The sequence below is a fragment of the Papio anubis genome, chromosome 8 (assembly GCF_008728515.1).
Source record: "Papio anubis isolate 15944 chromosome 8, Panubis1.0, whole genome shotgun sequence".
Classification (NCBI taxonomy): domain Eukaryota; kingdom Metazoa; phylum Chordata; class Mammalia; order Primates; family Cercopithecidae; genus Papio; species Papio anubis.
Window position 1 is genome coordinate 102,586,556 of NC_044983.1, and position 22,656 is coordinate 102,609,211.

Below are 22,656 nucleotides of genomic sequence, written 5' to 3' on the forward strand. Positions count from 1 at the left end.
ATGCGGACGATCAGTGCTGGTCAGCTGCTGCAGCCCGACCAGCGAGAGCTGAAACAGAGGCGAGACGCTCGCCTCACCTGGGAAGCGCATAAAGGAGAATCCCTTTTCTAACCAGAACTGAGACACACCGCTTTGAAGGCGGGTAACTCCCACCCCAATATTGCGCTTTAAGCAAACAGGCACACCAGGAGATCATATCCCACACCTGGCCGGGAGGGTCCCACGCCACGGAGCCTCCCGTCATTGCTAGCACAGCAGTCTGGCGGTGATCACCGGCAAGGCAGCAGTGAGGCTGGGGAGAGCCGCCATTGCTGAGGCTTAAGTAGGTAAACAAAGCTGCTGGGAAGCTCCAACTGGGTGGAGCTCACAGCATCTCGAGAGCCTGCCTGTCTCTGTGGAGCTCCACACACCTCTGGGGACAGGGCACAGCTACACAACAACAACAACAACAACAACAACAATAAAGCAGCAGAAACCTCTGCAGGCATAAGCGATAGGCGGCTTTGAAGAGGCAGTGGATCTCCACAGCACGGAGGTTGAGATCTGAGAAGGGATAGACTGCCTGCTCAAGTGGGTCCCTGACCCTGAGTGATGGCCTAACTGGGAGACATCCCCACTAGAGACAGTCTGACACCCATACCTCCCCAGGGTGGAGTACACCCCTGAGAGAGCTTCAAAGCAAGAATCAGACAATTTTACTCATGTTCAGAAATATTCTATCTTCTGCAGCCTCTGCTGCTGATACCCAGGCAAACAGGGTCTGGGGTGAGGCCTCAAGCAATCTCCAACAGACCTACAGCTGAGGGTTCTGACTGTTAGAAGGAAAACTATCAAACAGGAGGACACCTACACCAAAACCCCATCAGTACATCACCATCATCAAGACCAGAGGCAGAATCAAACCACAAAGATGGGGAAAAAGCAGGAGACAGAAAAAGCAAATTCAAAAATAAAGAGCACATCTCCCCAGCAAAGGGCTGTAGCTCACTCGCTATGTGAGGATCAAAGCTAGTGGAGAATGACTTTAATGAGATGAGAGAAGAAGGCTTCAGTCCATCAAATTTCTCAGAATAAAGAATTACATACCGTATAAAAGAAATTAAAATCTGAAAAAAAAGTGGAAGAGTGTGGCTAAAATTAATTAATGCAGAGAAAGGTCATAAAGCGAAATGAAAGAGATGAAAACCATGACACAGAAATACGTGACAAATGCAAACTTCGAACCGTCGATCAACTGGAAAAAAGTATCAGCGTTGAAAGGGACAAATGATAGAAATAGGCAGAGAAAACCAAAAAAGAAAGAAAAAGAAATGAACTCAGCCACCACAGAAATTATGGATTATGTAAAAGACCAAATCTACAAATCTGATTAGAGATTTTCAGAAATTAGAGAAGGCGAAGCAAGTTGGAAGCACTTTCAAGGATATCATCAGAGAACTTCCCCAACCTAGTAGGAGCAGGCCAACGACCTAAATCCAGGAAATACAGAGAAGCGCCACAAGATGCTCCTCGAGAAGAGCAACTCCAAGACACATAGTGCCAGATTCACCAGAAGTTGAAATGAGGAAAAGAAATCTTAAAGGCAGCCAGAGAAAGGTCGGGTTACCCACAAAGGGAAGCCCATCAGACTCCTACAGCAGAATCTCTCGGCTTAGAAACTCCTGACTTAGAAGAGAGTGGGGCCAATATTCAACATTCTTAAAGAAAAGATTTTTAAACCCAATTTCATATCCAGCCAAACTAAGTTTCATAAAATGAAGAAGAAATAAAAATCCTTTACAGATAAACAAATGCTTGGGATTTTGTCACCATGAGCCTGCCTTACAAAAGAGACCCTGAAAGGCTCAACTGGAAAAGGAACAAGCCAGTACCAAGCCATTACCCAAAAAGCATACCCAAAATCATGCAAGATAACATCACAGAGGCTAGGAAAGCACCATCAACTAAGCTTGAGCAAAATAACCAGTTAATATCATAATGGCAGGATAAGGTTCACATAACAATCTTAACCTTAAAATGTAAATGGATTCATCTCCAATTAAAAAGACACAGACTGGCAAAACTGGATAAAGAGTCCAAGGCCATAGTCTCTGCTGTGTGGAGACCCACCTCACACGCCAGAGACATACATAGGCTCAAAATAAAGGGATGGAGGAGGTTACCAAGCAAATGGAGAACAAAAAAGAGCAGGGGGTTGCAATACTAGTCTCTGTCCCTAAAAACAGACTTTACACCATAAAGATCAAAAGTGGTAAGGGATCAATTCAACAGGAAGAGCTAACTATCCTAAATATATATGCACCCAATGAGCACCCAGATTCATAAAGCAAGTCCTTAGAGACTTACAAAGAGAGACTTAGACTCCCTTGTGTAATGGGAGCTTCACAACCTCCACTGTCAACATTAGACAGATCAACAAGACAGAAGAAAGTTAACAAGGATATCCAGGGTGAACTCATCTCACCAGCAAGCAGACCTAATAGGCATCTATATAGAACTTTCACCCCAAATCAACAGAATATACATTTCTTCTCAGCACCACATCATTGCCTCAAAATTGACCACCATATAATTGGAAGTAAAAGCATATAACAAATAATACAAGAACAGAAATTATAACAAACTGTCTCTTCAGACCACAGTGCAATCAAACTAGAACTCAGGACTAGAAACTCAATCAAAACCGCTCTCAACTTCGCTGGAAACTGAACAACCTGCTCCTGTGAACCAGGCTACTGGGTACATCACGAAATGAAGGCAGAAATAAAGATGTTCTTTGAGAGCCAATGAGAACAAGATACAACACTGCCAGAATCTCTGGGACACATTTAAAGCAGTGTGTAGAGGAAATTTATAGCACTAAATGCCCACAAGAGAGAAAGCAGGAAAGATCAAAATTGACACTCCTAACATACATAGGTAAAGAACTAGAGAAGCAAGAACAAACACATTTAAAGCTAGCAGAGGCAAGAAATAACTAAGATCCAGAGTGAGACTGGGGAATGGGAACCCTCCGAAATCAATGAGATCCAGGAGTTGGTTTTTGAAAAGAATCAACAAAATTGACAGACCCAGCTATAAAGGCTATTTAAAGAAGAAAAGAGAAAAGAAGAATCAAATGCGTATGTAATTAAAAATGATAAAAGGGATATCACCACCGACTGAAATACAAACTACCATCAGAGAATACTATAAGCACTCTACGCCAAATAAACGCTGGAAAGCCTAGAAAAATGGATAATTTCCTGGACACTTACACTCTTCCAAGACTAAACCAGGAAGAAGTTAAGATCCCTGAATAGACCAATAGTAGGCTCTGAAATTGAGGCAATAATTAATATACCAGCAAAAGTCCAGTTAGGAGATGTAGTTCATAGCTGAATTCTACAGAATAAGGAGGAGTTGAGTACCATTCCTTCTGAAACTATTCTAATCAATAGAAAAAGAGGAATCCTCCTAACTTTCATTTATGCATTAACATCATCCTGATACCAAAGCCTGGCAGAGCCGCAACGGGTACAGACCAATATCCTGATGAACATCGATGCAAAATCTCTCAATAAATACTGGCAAACCAGTTCAACAACACATCAAAAGCTTATCCACCATGATCAAAGTGGGCTTCATCCCTGGGGTTGCAGGCTGGTTCAATTAGCAAATCAATAAACATAATCCAGCATATAAACAAGACCAAAGACAAGAACCATGATTGTATCTCAATAGGTCGCAGAAAAGGCTTTTGACAAAATTCAGCCCTTCATGCTGGCAGCTCGTAGAACCGGTATTGATGGAACGTACCTCAAAATCATCAGAGCTATTTATGACAAACCCACAGCCAATATCATACTAAATGGGCAAAACTGGAAATTCCCTTTGAAAACTGGCACAAAGGGATGCCCTCTCACCCTCCTATATTCAACATAGTGTTGGAAGTTCTGGCTAGGAGCAATTAGGCAAGAAAGAAATCAGAATTGGCTAGTTAGGAAAGAAAGAGAGAAGTCAAATTGTCCCTGTTTGCAGATTGACATGATTGTATATTTAAGAAAACCCCATTGTCTAGCCCAAATCTCCTTAAGCTGATAAGCAACTTCAGCAAAGTCTCAGGATACAAAGTGTGTGCAAAAATCACAAGCATTCTTATACACCAATAACAGACAAACACAGGCCAAATCATGAATGAACTTCCATTCACAATTGCTTCAAAGAGAATAAAATACCTAGGAATCCAACTTACAAGGGATGTAAGGACCTCTTCAAGGAGAACTACAAACCACTGCTCAGTGAACTCAAAGAGGACACAAACAAATGGAAAGACATACCATGCTCATGGATTGGAAGAATCAATATCATTGAAAATGGCCATACTGCTTGGTAATTTATAGGTCCAATGCCATCCCATCAAGCACACCAATGAGTTTCTTCACAGGTGGAAAAAACTGCTTTAAAGTTCATATGGAACCAAAATGGGCCATCTCAAGACAATCCTAAGTCAAAAGAACAAAGCTGGGTACGCTACCTGACTTCAAACTATACTACAAGGCTACAGTAGCAAAACAGCATGGTACTGGTACCAAAACAGATATAGACCAATGGAACAGAACAGGAATACTCAGAAATAATACCACACATCTACAGCCATCTGATCTTTGACAAACCACAGGAGAAACAAGAAATGGGAAAGGATTCCCTATTTAATAAATGGTGCTTAGGAAAATTGGCTAGCCATAAGTAGAAAGCTGAAACTGGATCCTTTCCTTACTCTCCTTATATAGATGAGTACAAGATGGATTAGAGACTTAAATGTTAGACTAATACCATGTAAAAATCCTAGAGGAAAACCTAGGTAGTACCATTCAGGACATAGGCATGGGCAAAAGACTTCATGTCTAAAACACCAAAAAGCAATGGCAACAAAAGCCAAAAATTGACAAAATGGGATCTAATTAAACTAAAAGAGAGCTCTGCACGGCAAAGAAACTACCATCAGAGTGAACAGGCAACCTACAGAATGGGAGAAAATTTTTGCAATCTACTCATCTGACAAGGGCTATCAGAACCTACAAAGAACTCAAAACAAATTTACAAGAAAAAAAACAAACAACCCCATCAAAAGTGGGCAGGATATGAACAGACATTTCTCAAAGAGGCAGTACAGCCAACAGACATATGAAAAAATGTCATCATCACTGTGCATCAGAGAAATGCAAATCAAAACCACAATGAGATACCATCTCACACCAGTTAGGCCAAAGCGATCATTAAAAGTCAAGGAAACAACAGGTGCTGCTGGAGAGGATGTGAGAGAAATAGAACAGCACACTGTTGAGTGGGATTGTAAACTAGTTCAACCATTATATAGGGAAAACAGTATGGCAATTCCTGAGGATCTAGAACTAGATGTACCATATGACCCAGCCATCCCATTACTGGGGATATACCCAAAGTTATAAATTATGCTGCTATAAGACACATGCATTATGTTTGTTACACTATTCTAATAGCAAGACTTGGAATCAACCCAAATGTCCATCAGTGACAGATTGGATTAAGAAAATGTGGCACATATACACCATGGAATACTAAGCATACAAAAAAAGGATGAGTTTGTGTCCTTTGTAGGGACATGGATGCAGCTGGAAACCATCATTCTTAGCAAACTATCACAGAACAGAAAACGGCGCATGTTCTCCCTCATAGGTGGGAACTGAACAATGAGATCACTTGGACTCAGGAAGGGGAATCACACGGGGGCCTACCTGCTTATCTGTGGGGGAGGGCGGAGGGATTGCACTACTGGGAGTTATACCTGATGTAAATGACGAGTTGATGGGTGCGCTTAGACCAACATAGCACAAGTATACATATGAAACAAACCTGCACATTATGCACAGCTATTGCCCTACAACTTAAAAAGTATAATAATAATAAATAAATTTAAAAAAAAAGAAAAAATATGAAAAATGTTTAAGATAGTAATGGTCCTGGGAATCTGTGCTGTGATTAAGGAAAATAAATTTCCAAAGCTACAGAAAAACCTCACCCTAAATGATGAAAAATCTTTAGAAAATAGAGTTTCACTTAATCTCTGATTCTAATATGATTGTTTTAGGTATTAGCTTGTATAACACCTGTATAAATTGTACTCTGGATTTCCATCTAAGTTTTTGATAATATACATTTTTAACATCTCCTCTTTACTTACAAACATTAATATCTTGTAGAATTTAGATAAAATGAGCTTATCAACCTCCCAGGTCTTCTCAAGCTCTTGACTCAGTAACTTTTGTTTCAAAACTCTGGTAAAATACAGTTCTTAGTGTTTTGCAGTCATAGATATGAAGCTTGCATATGCTCAAAACTCATGATAAAATTTTCCTCCAAAGAAAATAGCAAACCCACGTACTGCTATTGTTGTATGCCTTTGGATAGTGCTGACAGAGTGCTCTCTATACATCATATAGTTATATAATATATATATAATTATATATAATATATAAAATTATATATAATATATAATATATAAAAGATCTATTATATATCTATATGATGTATAATATATATGTATGTGTATATATGAGATCTGTGACAATGAAACATTTCCCAAAGTTCAGAAATATATGCTCAGTGATTATCAGTGATTATCTGTTTTTAGTTCAAAATAAAATAAATAGTTATTCTAGTATTCCTTCCTTTAAGAATACATAAAAAAAAAACACAAAAAACTGAGTGCCAAAATGAATTACGTGACAGCAAGACCCCTGTTAAAAACACAAACAGTCCCTTAAACATATTTGGATTCCCTTGGCGTCATGTGTGACTGATAGAGTTAGCTTCAAGTGAGTGACTCTCTGGTCTGACCCTCTTGTGGTGCCTAAAAGACCAGGCCAATGGCCATCTCAGAGAGTTTATGGGTTTTGCTTTGTTACCAAAAATTAAGTCAGGACCTTGTAAAACTTGTGATTGAAATTGGTGATTTTTCAGTCTAAACAAATTCTCAGGAGGTAGATTTGTTCTCATTTTTTATTTGTGTTTAAAGAGCAATAAGAAACTTTCTTTCCAGCATACCCTTGAGGCAGATAGAGAGAGGAGAGGGTAAGCAAAATGTTGAAAACCATTGAGATGCCTTGTCTGAGGTTTCTTGCAAAGAGGAAATACTTTCCCTTGTTGTACTTGGACATTGTATTGCTATAAGGTCTGCAAATAAGACTCCAGCATGCATTAGCAGATTCTTCTGTTGACCAAAGTCATCAGTGTGCTTATTTGTCTCCAAAATCAGTATAAGCTAGAGTTGAAACTCTTCCTCATGGATTCTAGCCCTCTGTTATCTGTAGCACAGTAAAGCCCTGCATACAAGATGTCCTCTAAATAATTGCTGTCCTCTAAATAATGCAGGCTGTCTCTCACCTCAGAGTGTGTGTCCACATTGCTCCTCTGGCTGGGATCTCAAGTCCTTCCCCCTGCCATTAACCACCACACTTGCCTCATGAGCACTTACTCATTTCACAAATCTCTAAGGATTTCCTCTATGAAGCTTTCCCAGTCCCATTTAATCTCCTTCAATGAACCTTATCCATTCCCAACTCCAGTAGAATTGACCACTAGTTTTTTTTTAAGTAACCAATGATAGCCTAATTCCAAGGGTTCTTTCCCAGGGACTGTGAGTGTAAAGTTGAGTTGCACATAAATTTATACAAAATTTTGTGTTTCTTCATTATTCTAGGGAAAAAGTCCTTGGCTCCATCATTTTGTTTTTTTAAATCCATGGTTCCTTGATCAGAAAACAAAACAAAACAAACAGACATGCTAAATCACTTCAGCTAAAACTTTTGAGTCTAGTATTCCATGTTTGTTTCCCTCTCCTAAACTATTAGCCCCACAAGAGAAGGCATGGTGTGTCTGTTTGGTGTAATCAAAGTGTTATTTCTGCATCAGCATCACCTTAGTGTACTTGATAGGACTGAGAGCTCTAGGTCCTAACACAGGATAAGAATCTCTTTAGGTGTGACTCAGAAATCTGTACTTTAAACAGGCACCCTGGTTGCCCATATGCACACTCAAGAAATAAAACAACTGGCATAGTGCCACGAAAATAATAGTAACATGAAAAGTGTATGGTGGTTGGCTGGCTAGATAAAGCAATGAAGACAGACTCTGATTCCAAAAGAACTATAATAACTTTTAAGAGGGTAATTTTAGTAAAGTTATGTAGGTAAAAGCAAAACTGTAGCCAGTTAAAAGAGAAATGAACAATGTATGCTGTGGGACAATTTTATTAATTTTTAAAATTTACTTACCATCAGCAATATAGAAATTCTTGCATATCATTTGCAGGTAAAGATAAAAGAGATAAAGATAAAAGAGTCTAGAGTTTAATAATTCTAGAAAACAAGTCTTATTTAAGCAAAAATCCAGGGAACTTAAGGACATGACACTTTATTAGAAATCTTAGTGGAAACTGTCATTTCATACCATAAACCTTTGGAGGCAGGATTTTTTACTTGTTGCTCTTTGAATTTCTGGTATCTAGATCAAGAATTGCCATATATTAGTCAGCTATGTGCATTCACACAAAAAAGTCACTTGCGTTGAATGCACAAAAAACCTTGTCAATAGATCTTTTATATATCTATTAAGAAATGCTTTTTTTCAAGACATGTGCCAAGCATTGTGAAGAGGTTCCTGTCCTCCTAGAGATTACACTCTAATAATAGGGAACAGCAGTTACAATCCAGTGTGATATGGACTCTGATAAAGACATGCCAAGAGCACAGTGGGAAGACATGGAAGGGGCTCCTTACCCAGTCAAGGAAGAAGAGCTCTACAGACTGAGCTAAGACTTAAAGGATCAAGAAAATCCAATTAGGCAAAGTGAATAAACTCTTGAAAAACAGGGGTTGAGTTCTGTGGGGTTTTGTTTCATCCACAGTAGCTTGCATATTGTTGTTGCTCATATTTACCAAACAGAGTAATCAAAATATTGAGTGAGAAAAATATTGATGTGAGAAAAAGCCATATCAGAGGAATTGCCCCCAGAGGCCATGGCTGCTTACCTGTCCCAAGTCTGCCACATGCGGCTCGGCTCTCCTTTCTCTTAGCATCATGATTGGTAATTATTACCCCCTTACGCTCTAAGCTTAAGCAACACTTAACCACTTGTGGTTTCCTAGCAAGACATGCTGAATCTCACTTCTGAGCTAATCCCTCTTCTACCCCCATCTCTGAACTATTCCCCAACTCATACCAATTTGCCATGTTTATGTCACTCTAGGCCACCATTTGGAAGCTTTCTCAACCTTCCAAAACTGGTTAGCCCTCTTTAGTAACACCATATTTGTGATTGTAAGTGAACTGACTGTGCTCATGGCATTGTAATTGCGTGTTTGGCTATCTGCAACTGTCCAACCCACTCCATCTCCATTACATATGGGTGTGCACCTGCACGAACACACGTATACATGTCTGTACTGAAATCTCGGTGGACATTTTATCCTAGGATAGCACATGATGGATGCATAACAAATATTTCATGGAGCCTTCATCTTTTTGATAGTGAACAGCAGTAAGGGAATCTAGAGCAGTGGATCACAGGAGACATCACCTTAGATAATTTCTTGGAGGCAGTGCTTGCTAGCTGGTTCTAGCAACTTTTGCCAACCTGTAAGTTTCTAGGGCAGCAGTGATCTGAGTCTTAACATTACCCATTCCGTGACAGGAATCCTCTGGGAATTCTTAGACCTAACAGCTTGGAGGCATTTGTTTTCATCAGTTTGAAAAATATCCAAGACTCTAGAGACTGACATTCATCTTCATTTTTAAGTGAAGAGATTTTCCCAGCACTTAAAAGATTTAAAGAAGGAACAAAGTGACTGTAAGACTGTGCCCATTCCATGCATCTGAAGACCTAGGAAGCCTTTTTCCTTTTCAATGTTTCATCTCAGTCAAGGGGATTAAAATATATATTTTGATGATTAAAACAATTCCTTCTCTGTTTTATGAAGTAACCACAACAAAAATCACAGTCTAAATAAAAGTATTGCACCTTCCAAGTTGGAGTAACTATTTGAAAATACAAATAAGACTGTTTAAAACCTTGAGTTTGAAAACCTATGTTAGGAATTCAGGGGAGTAGAAACTGTCAGGAGATTTCTTATATATTTTTTCGTACCTTGATCAGTCCAGAACTGCTGTAAAAAAATAACTTTCTTCTTAGTATTTCAACATATTTGCTACTGGTTCCATCCAGGACTATGTAGCCCAGAGGATCAGAGAAATAAGAAACATTTTACTGAAAGAAAAAAGTGAAACAAGTTTTGCAATATCTACAAAAATGCAGGGCTTAAATTTACATGGGAGGCTCCAGAGAATTCTTTTCAATCCACATGAATTTATTTTGTCCTTGAAATATATACACGGCATGGGAGTACTTTAATGATCAAAAAAAAAAAAAAAAAAATGCATTGGGGAACTGGAAAGAACTTCGGCCTTACCTCCTCCTTTTACTTCTGAGGATCTGAGACTTGGAAAAGTGAAGCAAATTGTCCAAGGTCGTTCAGAAAAGTAACTGCAAATCCAAGTCTAGAGTTCATGTCTCTGGATTCCCGATACAGTGTTTTACAAATTACATCAAACTACATCCCAATGAAGGTCTTGGCCAAAAACAAACCTTGTGCCAAAAGATATTTAATGACCAAATTATTTTCAAGTTGTTTTCTTCACAATTTTGGTTTAAAATTCAGTTCGTCTCTTCATGTGGAATCTTTTCCAGAACAAGGCTTATGATAGACATTCATTAGTCAGTTCTAACCTAATGATGTCATTTATCCTCAATAAATAATATAAAGTCAATAAAACATAAATATCCACAAAATGTGCATTATAAATTATGTAGTAAGATTATAATGATAAGATGTGCATGAATAATTGTTAAACATTATCATTCGGACTTAACTAATACAAATTTTCTATTGCTTAAAAGAGAGGCTTATGATACCATCTGTGATAGAGGATTTACTAATTAAGTTAATAGCATAAAAGACAACAAAATAATGAACTGTCAGGAACAAACTGTTCCCAAGATCTGAAAAATATTATATGCAAAATGACTTTCTAATGGAATATGCTCACTAAAATTGTGTCCTTTTAACATTAAGTCAGAAAAATTTTTATATAGTTTTCTTTCTACATTTAAAAATAGTACAGCGAAATTTATTTCCAATTGGTAAATCCTACTTTTTTATTTATAATAATATAACACAATGGTTTTAAAACTGTGCTGTACTAATGTTTGAGATAACAGCAAGAGGAAACATTATACTACCTTCCCACAACCATTTCAAATAGATCAGCTTTACGTGTTTTATACATTGTGATCCTTTGTAAGAATTTTCTTTGAGAGAGTAGGTATTGCATTAAAAAAAAACTTTAACAAGTGATTAAGCTTAGCCCAATCAATAATGGAACAATTAATCTTTTGTGCCTTTGGATGTGATAGAATGGGAAATAGACAATATCATTTATTTAGTATTCTTCTCAAGAAAGCTTTAATCTGAGCCTAATCAGGCAGAAATAGTCAGATAAACCCAGAAGGAGATATTCTGGGAAAAGCTGACCAAAAGTCTTGAAAAATGTAATTGATAGATGAGTGGTAGATTGTTCCAGGTAAAAGGCGACTCATGAGACATAACTGCAAATGCAGAGAGTGAAGTTGGATGGGATCCTGAATTAAAGTAAATAAGCAACTACCAACCAGCCAAGGACATTTTTGAGGATAATAGTGGTGATTTCAATATAGAATATATAATTTAAAATTGTTTATTGACTCAATAATATATTTCTTGGGCATGATAAAAATTGAATTTAAAAAGTCTGTTTGCTCTTTTCTTTTCTTCTCTTTTTAAAAGACAGGATCATGCTCTGTCACCAAGGCTTGATTGCAGCAGTGCAATCACAGCTCACTGCAACCTCAACCTGTTGGGCTCAAGCAAACCTTCTGCCTCAGCCTCCCAAATAGCTGGGACAATGGGTGTGCACCACCATGCCCAGTCAATTTTTGTTTTTTAAATTTTTAGTAGTGACAAAGGTCTCGCTATGTTGCCCAGGCCGATGTCAAACTCCTGACCTCAACCAATCCTCCCACTTCAGCCTCCCTAAGTGGTGGAATTACAGGTGTGAACCACTGCACCCAGCCTATGGCTTTCATATTTGTATGATATTTAAGTTTACCAAATACAAGGTATATTTGTATACTCTTTTTGTTTCGAGGATATTATTCCCAGTGAAAGATAAGAAAACTGAGGCATAAAAGTAATATCAACTTGGTTAAACTGGGTACTCCATTTCCCTGGTGAGATTCTAAGCTGAGGTTGGCTAAAAGGGAATTTTGTGTGAGATTTGGAAGGCAAAAGTGAAGCAGTGGTCTGACTCTCAGGACGTCATCAGATATGGTGAAGTCCAGGGGCAGAGATGCCTGGCAGTTTCTGTATTGTCTATTTCTTCACTTAGCATCCAGCTTGGCTTCTTGATGCTGGCAACAGCTCCAGACCCACCACAAGATGCTTGACTGCACAACCACATGCCACGGACTACAGCAAGGCAACAGATTTCTGTAGATCTTCCTTCTTGTGGTTCCATTTTGGTGGCTACACGAGTTTGGTTTCTTAGATTTTCACAAGCTGTGGCTTGTCTGCCATGCCAGGTTTCAAGCATATGTTTTAACCTTATTTCTGTAAGACTCCTCATGGCTCTGCTCCCCTGACTGAACACTGACAAATACAACCATGCCATTTTTCCCAGGTGGAGGAGCCAGATTACTTCTCAGCCTCCACATCCTGATTCCTATTCCAGAGCTCCTTCCAGTGGACATAGCATCTCCTCAATCATATGATAAATCTGTTATTATTAAAATATTTTTAAAGTAGTTATTGTTGCAGTGGGTTTTTTTTTTTTAAACTTTATGTATTGGAACAAGCAAAGCTTTCATGAGAAGTAAAACATCACTCTATCTCTAAACTGATAATAAATTCTCAAGTGTTTATTAGAGAGATCAAATTTAATTTTTTATCAAAGAATTGAAAGGTAATAAAAGTAGTGATGCACACATAAAGGTAGTTCTATTGTAGAAAATGTTTGAGCTGCAAGATGCTTTACAAATACTTTAACTTATAAGAATAGAAAATTGAGAACTAGAAAGATAGGTAATGTGTCCAAAGGCATTCAAATTATTAAAGAGAGTAGAAGAGTTAGAATAAACATATACTATATCATAGAATATGTGTTTTGAGTTTATTTAATTCTAGAAATTAACTGATGAACTTCTCTTTATTTGAGTATGGCCATATGGTGGGTAGTTACAAGACCAAATTTCAAACTGGACTCATACTCATCGTATCAGTGTCTGTGACCTTGTGCAAAGTACTATGCCTCAGTTTTCTCTTGTGAAAACAAGACATCTGGTGCATAGTATGTGTGCCTCAAATATAGGTTAGCTTAGTTAGTAATTTGGCTAAATTAGTTACATATCTTGAATTTTTCAAAAAATGGTTTCTACACTTTAAAATTGTAGAACACACACACACGTGTACACACACACACACTCAAAGGGAGGGAGAGAGGGGTTGCGGGGAGAGAGCGAGAGCACAAGTTAGAGAGTTAATAGCCACTCGTTAATGACTTATAACAGGATTTGAATCCTGGATAGTTATCCAAAGTGCTATGGGTCAATGGGAACACAGAATATCCAAATTGGCCTAAGAATGAGGGTGGTGCATTTCTCTGGGAAATCAGTGTAGGGAGGTGGAGAAGGGAGAGGTCCCAGGATCTGTGGCAGAGTGAAGCATGCAGAACTCAGCAGAGGGAAATGCAGGGCTCACATGCTGTCATGGTGAAGATCTCAGTTAATCTCAAGTGGAATTTTGGATCGTGAAGGGCTCTTCAGAATTGCCCCAAATTGGGACAAGAGGGTCTTTATACTCTTATATTGACCAGTCATTAGATACAATCTATCTTGCAAGAAGTAATCTTGGGTGATGTCACTTTATTATTTTTTCCTTTTTTTGAGATGGCGTTTCACTCTCGTCGCCCTGACTGGAGTGCAATGGCACAATCTCGGCTCACTACAACCTCCGCTTCCCGGGTTCAAGTGATTCTCTTGCCTCAGCCTCCCAAGTAACTGGGATTATAGGTGTGTGCTACTACGCCCGCCTAATTTTTCTTTAACTACAAACAGTGCCTGGAAAGCAGACTTCAGCTGCAACCTGTCAGTCAACATTTCCTGGAGGTGGAAGGAAAAAGTGCTTTAGTATTGAAGGGGGCAATGAGTTGACACATTACATCTACCACAGCAGATATCAGGGAAGACCTCCTGGAATAAGAGAGAATCTTAAAGATTTAAGATGTATACATGTGACAAACTTAAGTTTATGTGTTGAGTAACAATATAGCATAAAAAAAGGCATGGAGGATTTAGGGAAATTGCAAATAGTTACCAGAACATAACCGTTAATGAGAAGGGTATCCAGGTGGGTAAAGTTAGGGAGAGTGTATGGCAGAAAATGGTGCCTAATTAGGTCGTGGTCAGGTCATGAAGAGTCTTAGTGGTAGACTTTCACATGCAGATATTTGAACACTGTTGAAATATATGAAGGAGGGAAAGACCAAGTTGTCTGTTAGAAAAATCACCTCAACAATAGCATGGAAGATATATTTGAGAGTATGAAGACTAGAGAGGCAGGAAGGTTGTGTAATTGTCTGGGTGTCAGATGATGAAGATCTGGATAATACTACCTCTCTAGAGGAAGTATTAAATAATTTCACATTGGTACATGTTAGTTCATATACTATGTTTATAATGACAGTCTTACATTATTATTTTTTCTTATTTATATTCTCTTGGGTTCTATAGATTTTATTTTCTATCTGGGAAAATTATTTGGAGTTTCCTTAGAGGATAAAAGAAAAATATGTGTAATATGTGCACATTTATAAGCTCATCTATCCATTCACAACACTTTCTTTAATTAATATGTGTCAAGAGCATGATAAAGGTTTTTCTTAAAAACAACACCACAGTTAGCTTTATACATTAGGACCACACCTGTTACAAGAATTTTCAAACAAAATTTCCAAGATAGAATATGTTTTAGAAAATAAAACCTCATCTGCAAACAGGGACAATTTGACTTCTTCTTTTCCTAACTGAATACCCCTGATTTCTTTCTCTTGCCTAATTGCCCTAGCCAGAACTTCCAACACTATGTTGAATAGGAGTGGTGAGAGAGGGCATCCCTGTCTTGTGCCAGTTTTCAAAGGGAATTTTTCCAGTTTTTGCCCATTTAGTATGATATTGGCTGTGGGTTTGTCATAAATAGCTCTGATGATTTTGAGGTACGTTCCATCAATACCGAATTTATTGAGCGTTTTTAGCATGAAGGGCTGTTGAATTTTGTCAAAAGCCTTTTCTGCATCTATTGAGATAATCATGTGGTTCTTGTCTTTGGTTCTGTTTATATGCTGGATTATGTTTATTGATTTGCGAATGTTGAACCAGCCTTGCATCCCAGGGATGAAGCCCACTTGATCATGGTGGATAAGCTTTTTGATGTGTTGTTGAATCCGGTTTGCCAGTATTTTATTGAGGATTTTTGCATCGATGTTCATCAGGGATATTGGTCTAAAATTCTCTTTTTTTGTTGTGTCTCTGCCAGGCTTTGGTATCAGGATGATGTTGGCCTCATAAAATGAGTTAGGGAGGATTCCCTCTTTTTCTATTGATTAGAATAGTTTCAGAAGGAATGGTACCAACTCCTCCTTATACCTCTGGTAGAATTCAGCTATGAATCCATCTGGTCCTGGACTTTTTTTGGTTGGTAGGCTATTAATTATTGCCTCAATTTCAGAGCCTGCTATTGGTCTATTCAGGGATTCAACTTCTTCCTGGTTTAGTCTTGGAAGAGTGTAAGTGTCCAGGAAATTATCCATTTCTTCTAGATTTTCCAGTTTATTTGCGTAGAGGTGTTTATAGTATTCTCTGATGGTAGTTTGTATTTCTGTGGGGTCGGTGGTGATATCCCCTTTATCATTTTTAATTGCGTCGATTTGATTCTTCTCTCTTTTCTTCTTTAATAGTCTTGCTAGCGGTCTGTCAATTTTGTTGATCTTTTCAAAAAACCAACTCCTGGATTCATTGATTTTTTGGAGGGTTTTTTTGTGTCTCTATCTCCTTCAGTTCTGCTCTGATCTTAGTTATTTCTTGCCTTCTGCTAGCTTTGGAATGTGTTTGCTCTTGCTTCTCTAGTTCTTTTAATTGCGATGTTAGAGTGTCAATTTTTGATCTTTCCTGCTTTCTCTTGTGGGCATTTAGTGCTATAAATTTCCCTCTACACACTGCTTTAAATGTGTCCCAGAGATTCTGGTATGTTGTATCTTTGTTCTCATTGGTTTCAAAGAACATCTTTATTTCTGCCTTCATTTCGTTATGTACCCAGTAGTCATTCAGGAGCAGGTTGTTCAGTTTCCATGTAGTTGAGTGGTTTTGATTGAGTTTCTTAGTCCTGAGTTCTAGTTTGATTGCACTGTGGTCTGAGAGACAGTTTGTTATAATTTCTGTTCTTGTACATTTGCTGAGGAGTGCTTTACTTCCAATTATATGGTCAATTTTGGAGTAAGTACGATGTGGTGCTGAGAAGAATGTATATTCTGTTGATTTGGGGTGGAAAGTTCTATAGATGTCTATTAGGTCTGCTTGCTGCAGAGATGAGTTCAATTCCTGGACATCCTTGTTAACTTTCTGTCTCGTTGATCTGTCTAATGTTGACAGTGGAGTGTTGAAGTCTCCCATTATTATTGTATGGGAGTCTAAGTCTCTTTGTAAGTCTCTAAGGACTTGCTTTATGAATCTGGGTGCTCCTGTATTGGGTGCATATATATTTAGGATAGTTAGCTCTTCCTGTTGAATTGATCCCTTTACCATTATGTAATGGCCTTCTTTGTCTCTTTTGATCTTTGATGGTGTAAAGTCTGTTTTATCAGAGACTAGTATTGCAACCCCTGCTCTTTTTTGTTCTCCATTTGCTTGGTAAATCTTCCTCCATCCCTTTATTTTGAGCCTATGTATGTCTCTGCGTGTGAGGTGGGTCTCCTGAATACAGCAGACTGATGGGTCTTGACTCTTTATCCAGTTTGCCAGTCTGTGTCTTTTAATTGGAGCATTTAGTCCATTTACATTTAAGGTTAAGATTGTTATGTGTGAACCTGATCCTGCCATTATGATATTAACTGGTTATTTTGCTCGTTAGTTGATGCAGTTTCTTCCTAGCCTCGATGGTCTTTACATTTTGGCATGTTTTTGCAATGGCTGGTACCGGTTGTTCCTTTCCATGTTGAGTGCTTCCTTCAGGGTCTCTTGTAAGGCAGGCCTGGTGGTGACAAAATCTCTAAGCATTTGCTTATCTGTAAAGGATTTTATTTCTTCTTCACTTATGAAACTTAGTTTGGCTGGATATGAAATTCTGGGTTTAAAATTCTTTTCTTTAAGAATGTTGAATATTGGCCCCCACTCTCTTCTGGCTTGTAGAGTTTCTGCCGAGAGATCTGCTGTGAGTCTGATGGGCTTCCCTTTGTGGGTAACCCGACCTTTCTCTCTGGCTGCCCTTAAGATTTTTTCCTTCATTTCAACTTTGGTGAATCTGGCAATTATGTGTCTTGGAGTTGCTCTTCTCGAGGAGTATCTTTGTGGCGTTCTCTGTATTTCCTGGATTTGAATGTTGGCCTGCCCTACTAGGTTGGGGAAGTTCTCCTGGATGATATCCTGAAGAGTGTTTTCCAACTTGGTTCCATTTTCCCCCTCACTTTCAGGCACCCCAATCAGACGTAGATTTGGTCTTTTTACATAATCCCATACTTCTTGCAGGCTTTGTTCATTTCTTTTTCTTCTTTTTTCTTTTGGTTTCTCTTCTCGCTTCATTTCATTCATTTGTCCCTCAATCGCTGATACTCTTTCTTCCAGTTGATCGAGTCGGTTACTGAAGCTTGTGCATTTGTCACGTATTTCTCGTGTCATGGTTTTCATCTCTTTCATTTCGTTTATGACCTTCTCTGCATTAATTACTCTAGCCGTCAATTCTTCCACTTTTTTTTCAAGATTTTTAATTTCTTTGCGCTGGGTATGTAATTCCTCCTTTAGCTCTGAGAAATTTGATGGACTGAAGCCTTCTTCTCTCATCTCGTCAAAGTCATTCTCCATCCAGCTTTGATCCGTTGCTGGCGATGAGCTGCGCTCCTTTGCTGGGGGAGATGTGCTCTTATTTTTTGAATTTCCAGCTTTTCTGCCCTGCTTTTTCCCCATCTTTGTGGTTTTATCTGCCTCTGGTCTTTGATGATGGTGATGTACTGATGGGGTTTTGGTGTAGGTGTCCTTCCTGTTTGATAGTTTTCCTTCTAACAGTCAGGACCCTCAGCTGTAGGTCTGTTGGAGATTGCTTGAGGTCCACTCCAGACCCTGTTTGCCTGGGTATCAGCAGCAGAGGCTGCAGAAGATAGAATATTTCTGAACAGCGAGTGTACCTGTCTGATTCTTGCTTTGGAAGCTTCCTCTCAGGGGTGTACTCCACCCTGTGAGGTATGGGGTGTCAGACTGCCCCTAGTGGGGGATGTCTCCCAGTTAGGCTACTCAGGGGTCAGGGACCCACTTGAGCAGGCAGTCTATCCCTTCTCAGATCTCAACCTCCGTGTTGGGAGATCCACTGCTCTCTTCAAAGCTGTCAGACAGAGTCGTTTGCGTCTGCAGAGGTTTCTGCTGCTTTTTGTTGTTGTTGTTGTTGTTGTTGTTGTTGTGTAGCTGTGCCCTGTCCCCAGAGGTGGAGTCTACAGAGACAGGCAGGTTTCCTTGAGCTGCTGTGAGCTCCACCCAGTTGGAGCTTCCCAGCAGCTTTGTTTACCTACTTAAGCCTCAGCAATGGCGGGCGCCCCTCCCCCAGCCTCACTGCTGCCTTGCCGGTAGATCACAGACTGCTGTGCTAGCAATGATGGAGGCTCCGTGGGCGTGGGACCCTCCCGGCCAGGTGTGGGATATGATCTCCTGGTGTGCCTGTTTGCTTAAAGCGCAATATTGGGGTGGGAGTTACCCGATTTTCCAGGTGTTGTGTGTCTCAGTTCCCCTGGCTAGGAAAAGGGATTCCCTTCCCCCTTGCGCTTCCCAGGTGAGGCGATGCCTCGCCCTGCTTCAGCTCTCGCTGGTCGGGCTGCAGCAGCTGACCAGCACCAATCGTCCGGCACTCCCCAGTGAGATGAACCCAGTACCTCAGTTGAAAATGCAGAAATCACCGGTCTTCTGTGTCGCTCGCGCTGGGAGTTGAAGACTGGAGCTGTTCCTATTCGGCCATCTTGCTCCGCCCCCCCCATTTTTCATATTTTTTCACACTTTTGTGTACATCTTCCATTACACATATTCAAACATAAATAGCATGCCTGCCGCAGGTCATCTGTAGCTTCTGAAACAAATAAGATAATGTCTTCCTTCTTAACATAATGGTTAAATTATTACGCACAAATTCTGGTGATTCCCAATGATCCAATTCCTTGTCAAAACAAATGACACCAATTATGGAAGATTTAATGAGAAAAAGAAAGCTTTCAGCAAGTTGACGTGAGAATTAAAGATTAGGTTGGGATGAATGATTTTTCCAGGATTTTTTTTTTTTTTTTTTTGCCAGTATCAATTATGAGTAAAGAAAGGAAAACCAAATAAATATATACTGGATTCAGTCTATAAAATATTATATGATGGCAAGAAAATTGAAGGGTTCTCAAAAGTCTGAAATTTTAATTTATTAAAAGATAAACATTTGAATTGAAGGATATTTATTCAGACAATCTAGAGTCAAATTAACATAGACCTTAACCACGTAGTCAATCAGCAAAGCAACTTTTTGGTTTCTTGTCCTTCATATTTAGTACTCTTCTTCATCTATATAAAATAAGAAAAACTTCCAAAGGATATGGGGCCTCACGGGTTTGAGAAAATTGATCCTTTTCATCTTTAATTTCTCTGGCTTGTTGTCTCCATGCCTGTCTTCATGAACTATATCTCTATCCCATTGTTTTTATCACTCTCAGAACACTTACATATGTCTATCAAGGTCATATATGTTTATACTTGTGTAATTTAGACTTAGTCATTCCCATAACTGACGCTTATCGAACTACCGTGTATTTTATGGTTATTGCTTAGGCAAGTTTGATTACTTTGATTTTTTTTGCAAATAGTCAAGTACTTACTTTACTTTGCATGCAGCAATCTTTTTAAGGGCTTTCCAGGTATCACCTCGTTTAATCTTCACAAAATATTGGCAGGACATTACTATTAGTAGAAGTATTTTACAGATGAGGCAACTGAGGATCAGAAAGAATAAGAGCTAGATCGCAAACCCAGACAGGTACACCACAAACTCTGTGATGACATGCTGTCTCTCCAGACACAAGTGTTCATGACACAGCCTTAATTTGCAGAAGCCAATGGCTTATTTATTTCTCCATTTTGTGTGTGTGGAGGAGAAGGAGAAAAAAGGAAAAGTTTTAGTTAATGGCTTTATAGATGGTTATTTCTTTCATTACAACTTATTTTGTACCAAATTACCTGTATCTGCTTGATCTGTATATTTTTTAAATGTTTTTAGATATCTATAAGTCTTTATCACAGCCTTAATTCTTGATTAGTCACACTTCACATTATCAATTCTTTTAATCTTCCTACTCACATCCTCTTTTCTTTGGAAACTTCTTTCAAACATTTCTGGAATACAGATTATACAACTGAATGTCTTTAATATATTCACTCACTTTTTCATAGGTGTGTTAACTTTGCTTCACATATTTTTCTAGAATTTTCTCACATATTCATTGATAGGCTATTGCAAATAAGTACAGAATTTTGTTCATGTGTGGACAATAGAGTTACAGAATATATCTCCAGGATGTGGAAAAGTCAGTGCTAACATACATGCTCTGACATCCCTCTTGGCTAACGGTTCGCAGTTCTTTCAGTGGAAAGGGGGTAGGATTGGAGAGGTTGAATATGGCAGAGACAGCCCAAAAGGAGCAACTAGAAGTCATAGCCATGTCAGGAAACTCTGTCAGATTGAGTCATTGCTACCAGCCTCTGAAAGAGAACCATGAAGGTCATTCTGAATTTCTTAGTAATTGTGAGAAAGATAAACTAGTTCCATATGGTGGCAGGGAGAGAGCTCAGAGCTAAAATAAAAATCTGCTCAGCTTGTCAGTACCTACGACCTTAAAGTTCAGATATCTGAGAGTCTGTCTACTGTTTTAAAGGTTTGAGGCCAAACTTCAATTTGTCATACAAACAACTCCCACTGCCTTGGATCATGAAAGAGATGCTTGGCCCCCTGAGTATGGTGAACATGCAAAAATGTAAAGAGAGTGAGTCTTTTAAGTAGACAAAATTAATAAGAAACTGGATTCATGAGATTGTGCTGCCCATTTTAAAGAAAAGAAAGTTCTAGAATCTCTTGGATGATATGTAGGGATATTTTGAAGCCTGTTCTTCCATAATAGAACTCACTGTTGTCCTATATTCATTAAGAAATGTGATGATTTAGTCTTTATAATTACTGAAATTTCTAAAAGTGGTTGTAAAGGAATAACTATGTTTATCAAAGATGACTAGAGAATCATGACTAATTTCAATAGACATCAGTTTTCTTACAATATACTAATTGAAAAAATAAAAATGTTGACATTCTTTATAGTCATTCTTCTGAAGGACTCATATTTTTTTTCTTTATTAAGAGAAAATACATGGACGAGACTAAATGCCATAATTCTATTTTGTGGCTGCCTTTTTGGTCACATCAAATGAGATTCTCTGGAGTTTTTTGTTTTGTTTTGTTTTTCACAGCTTCCTTATGTCTGTCCCTAATGCTTTTTACTGGAGGAACATTGTGTTTTTATCTTCTAACATATCGTCTTTCATACAAGCCATGTCTACACTGGCTAAACTCAAGAAATAAATAACCAGGATTCCCAGGCTGTTATTTTGGGAGATGTATTCTCACTAATGTTTCACACTTCCACTTCACTGTCACCGTAGTCAGGTGCAAAGCCGTCCTGTATATTGATTTTTCTTTCATAAACTGAAAGTCTATTTGGAACAACTATTAGCTTCATAGAGAAAGCCACAGATAGTCAATTACACATAAGGACTTTAGATATTAGCCAGAACCAGTGTTAAAAAGAATCATCCAAATGTTCTGTTTGAGCCTCAACTCAAACAAGTTTTTTTTGTTGTTTTCTTTTTCTAATCTAATTACAGAAATACTTGGCATTAATGAGTGACTGGTCCTTAATTTACCTGTATCAAATAACTAGCTGTGGTTGTTGGCTTTGGGCCAAAAATTGGGACTCTGAGCTAGCTAAAGAGCTGCTAAGAAAGAATGAGCCCCTGAACTGTGCAGGGGACCTATTCTGGACTGTATAGTTTCTCCCAGAGTCCTTCTGGGATTCCACAGAAGCACAGTTGTCCTCATTTGCAAAGTTTTAAAAATAGTGTTTAGAAGAAATGATTTTTATGAAATTTCATCTTTATCTCCCAGTGCAAGAGACTGTGTGTCTCTTCCATAAAAGAGCATAAGCCACTCCTCTGTG

At 38.6% G+C, this 22,656-nt stretch overlaps 1 protein-coding gene and 1 long non-coding RNA gene across 4 annotated transcripts in view; one reads left to right on the forward strand and one right to left on the reverse strand.

The window, feature by feature from the left end:
• ANGPT1 (angiopoietin 1) overlaps positions 1-22,656 on the reverse strand; it is a 298,250-nt gene that overhangs the window by 22,746 nt on the left and 252,848 nt on the right. The gene's annotated exons all lie outside the window — the stretch shown is intronic.
• LOC116276396 overlaps positions 8,212-22,656 on the forward strand; it is a 33,846-nt gene continuing 19,401 nt past the window's right edge. The window contains exons 1-2 of the long non-coding RNA XR_004185898.1: positions 8,212-8,223; positions 13,190-13,193. This is a non-coding gene — a long non-coding RNA (uncharacterized LOC116276396). The remainder of the gene's footprint in view (positions 8,224-13,189; positions 13,194-22,656) is intronic.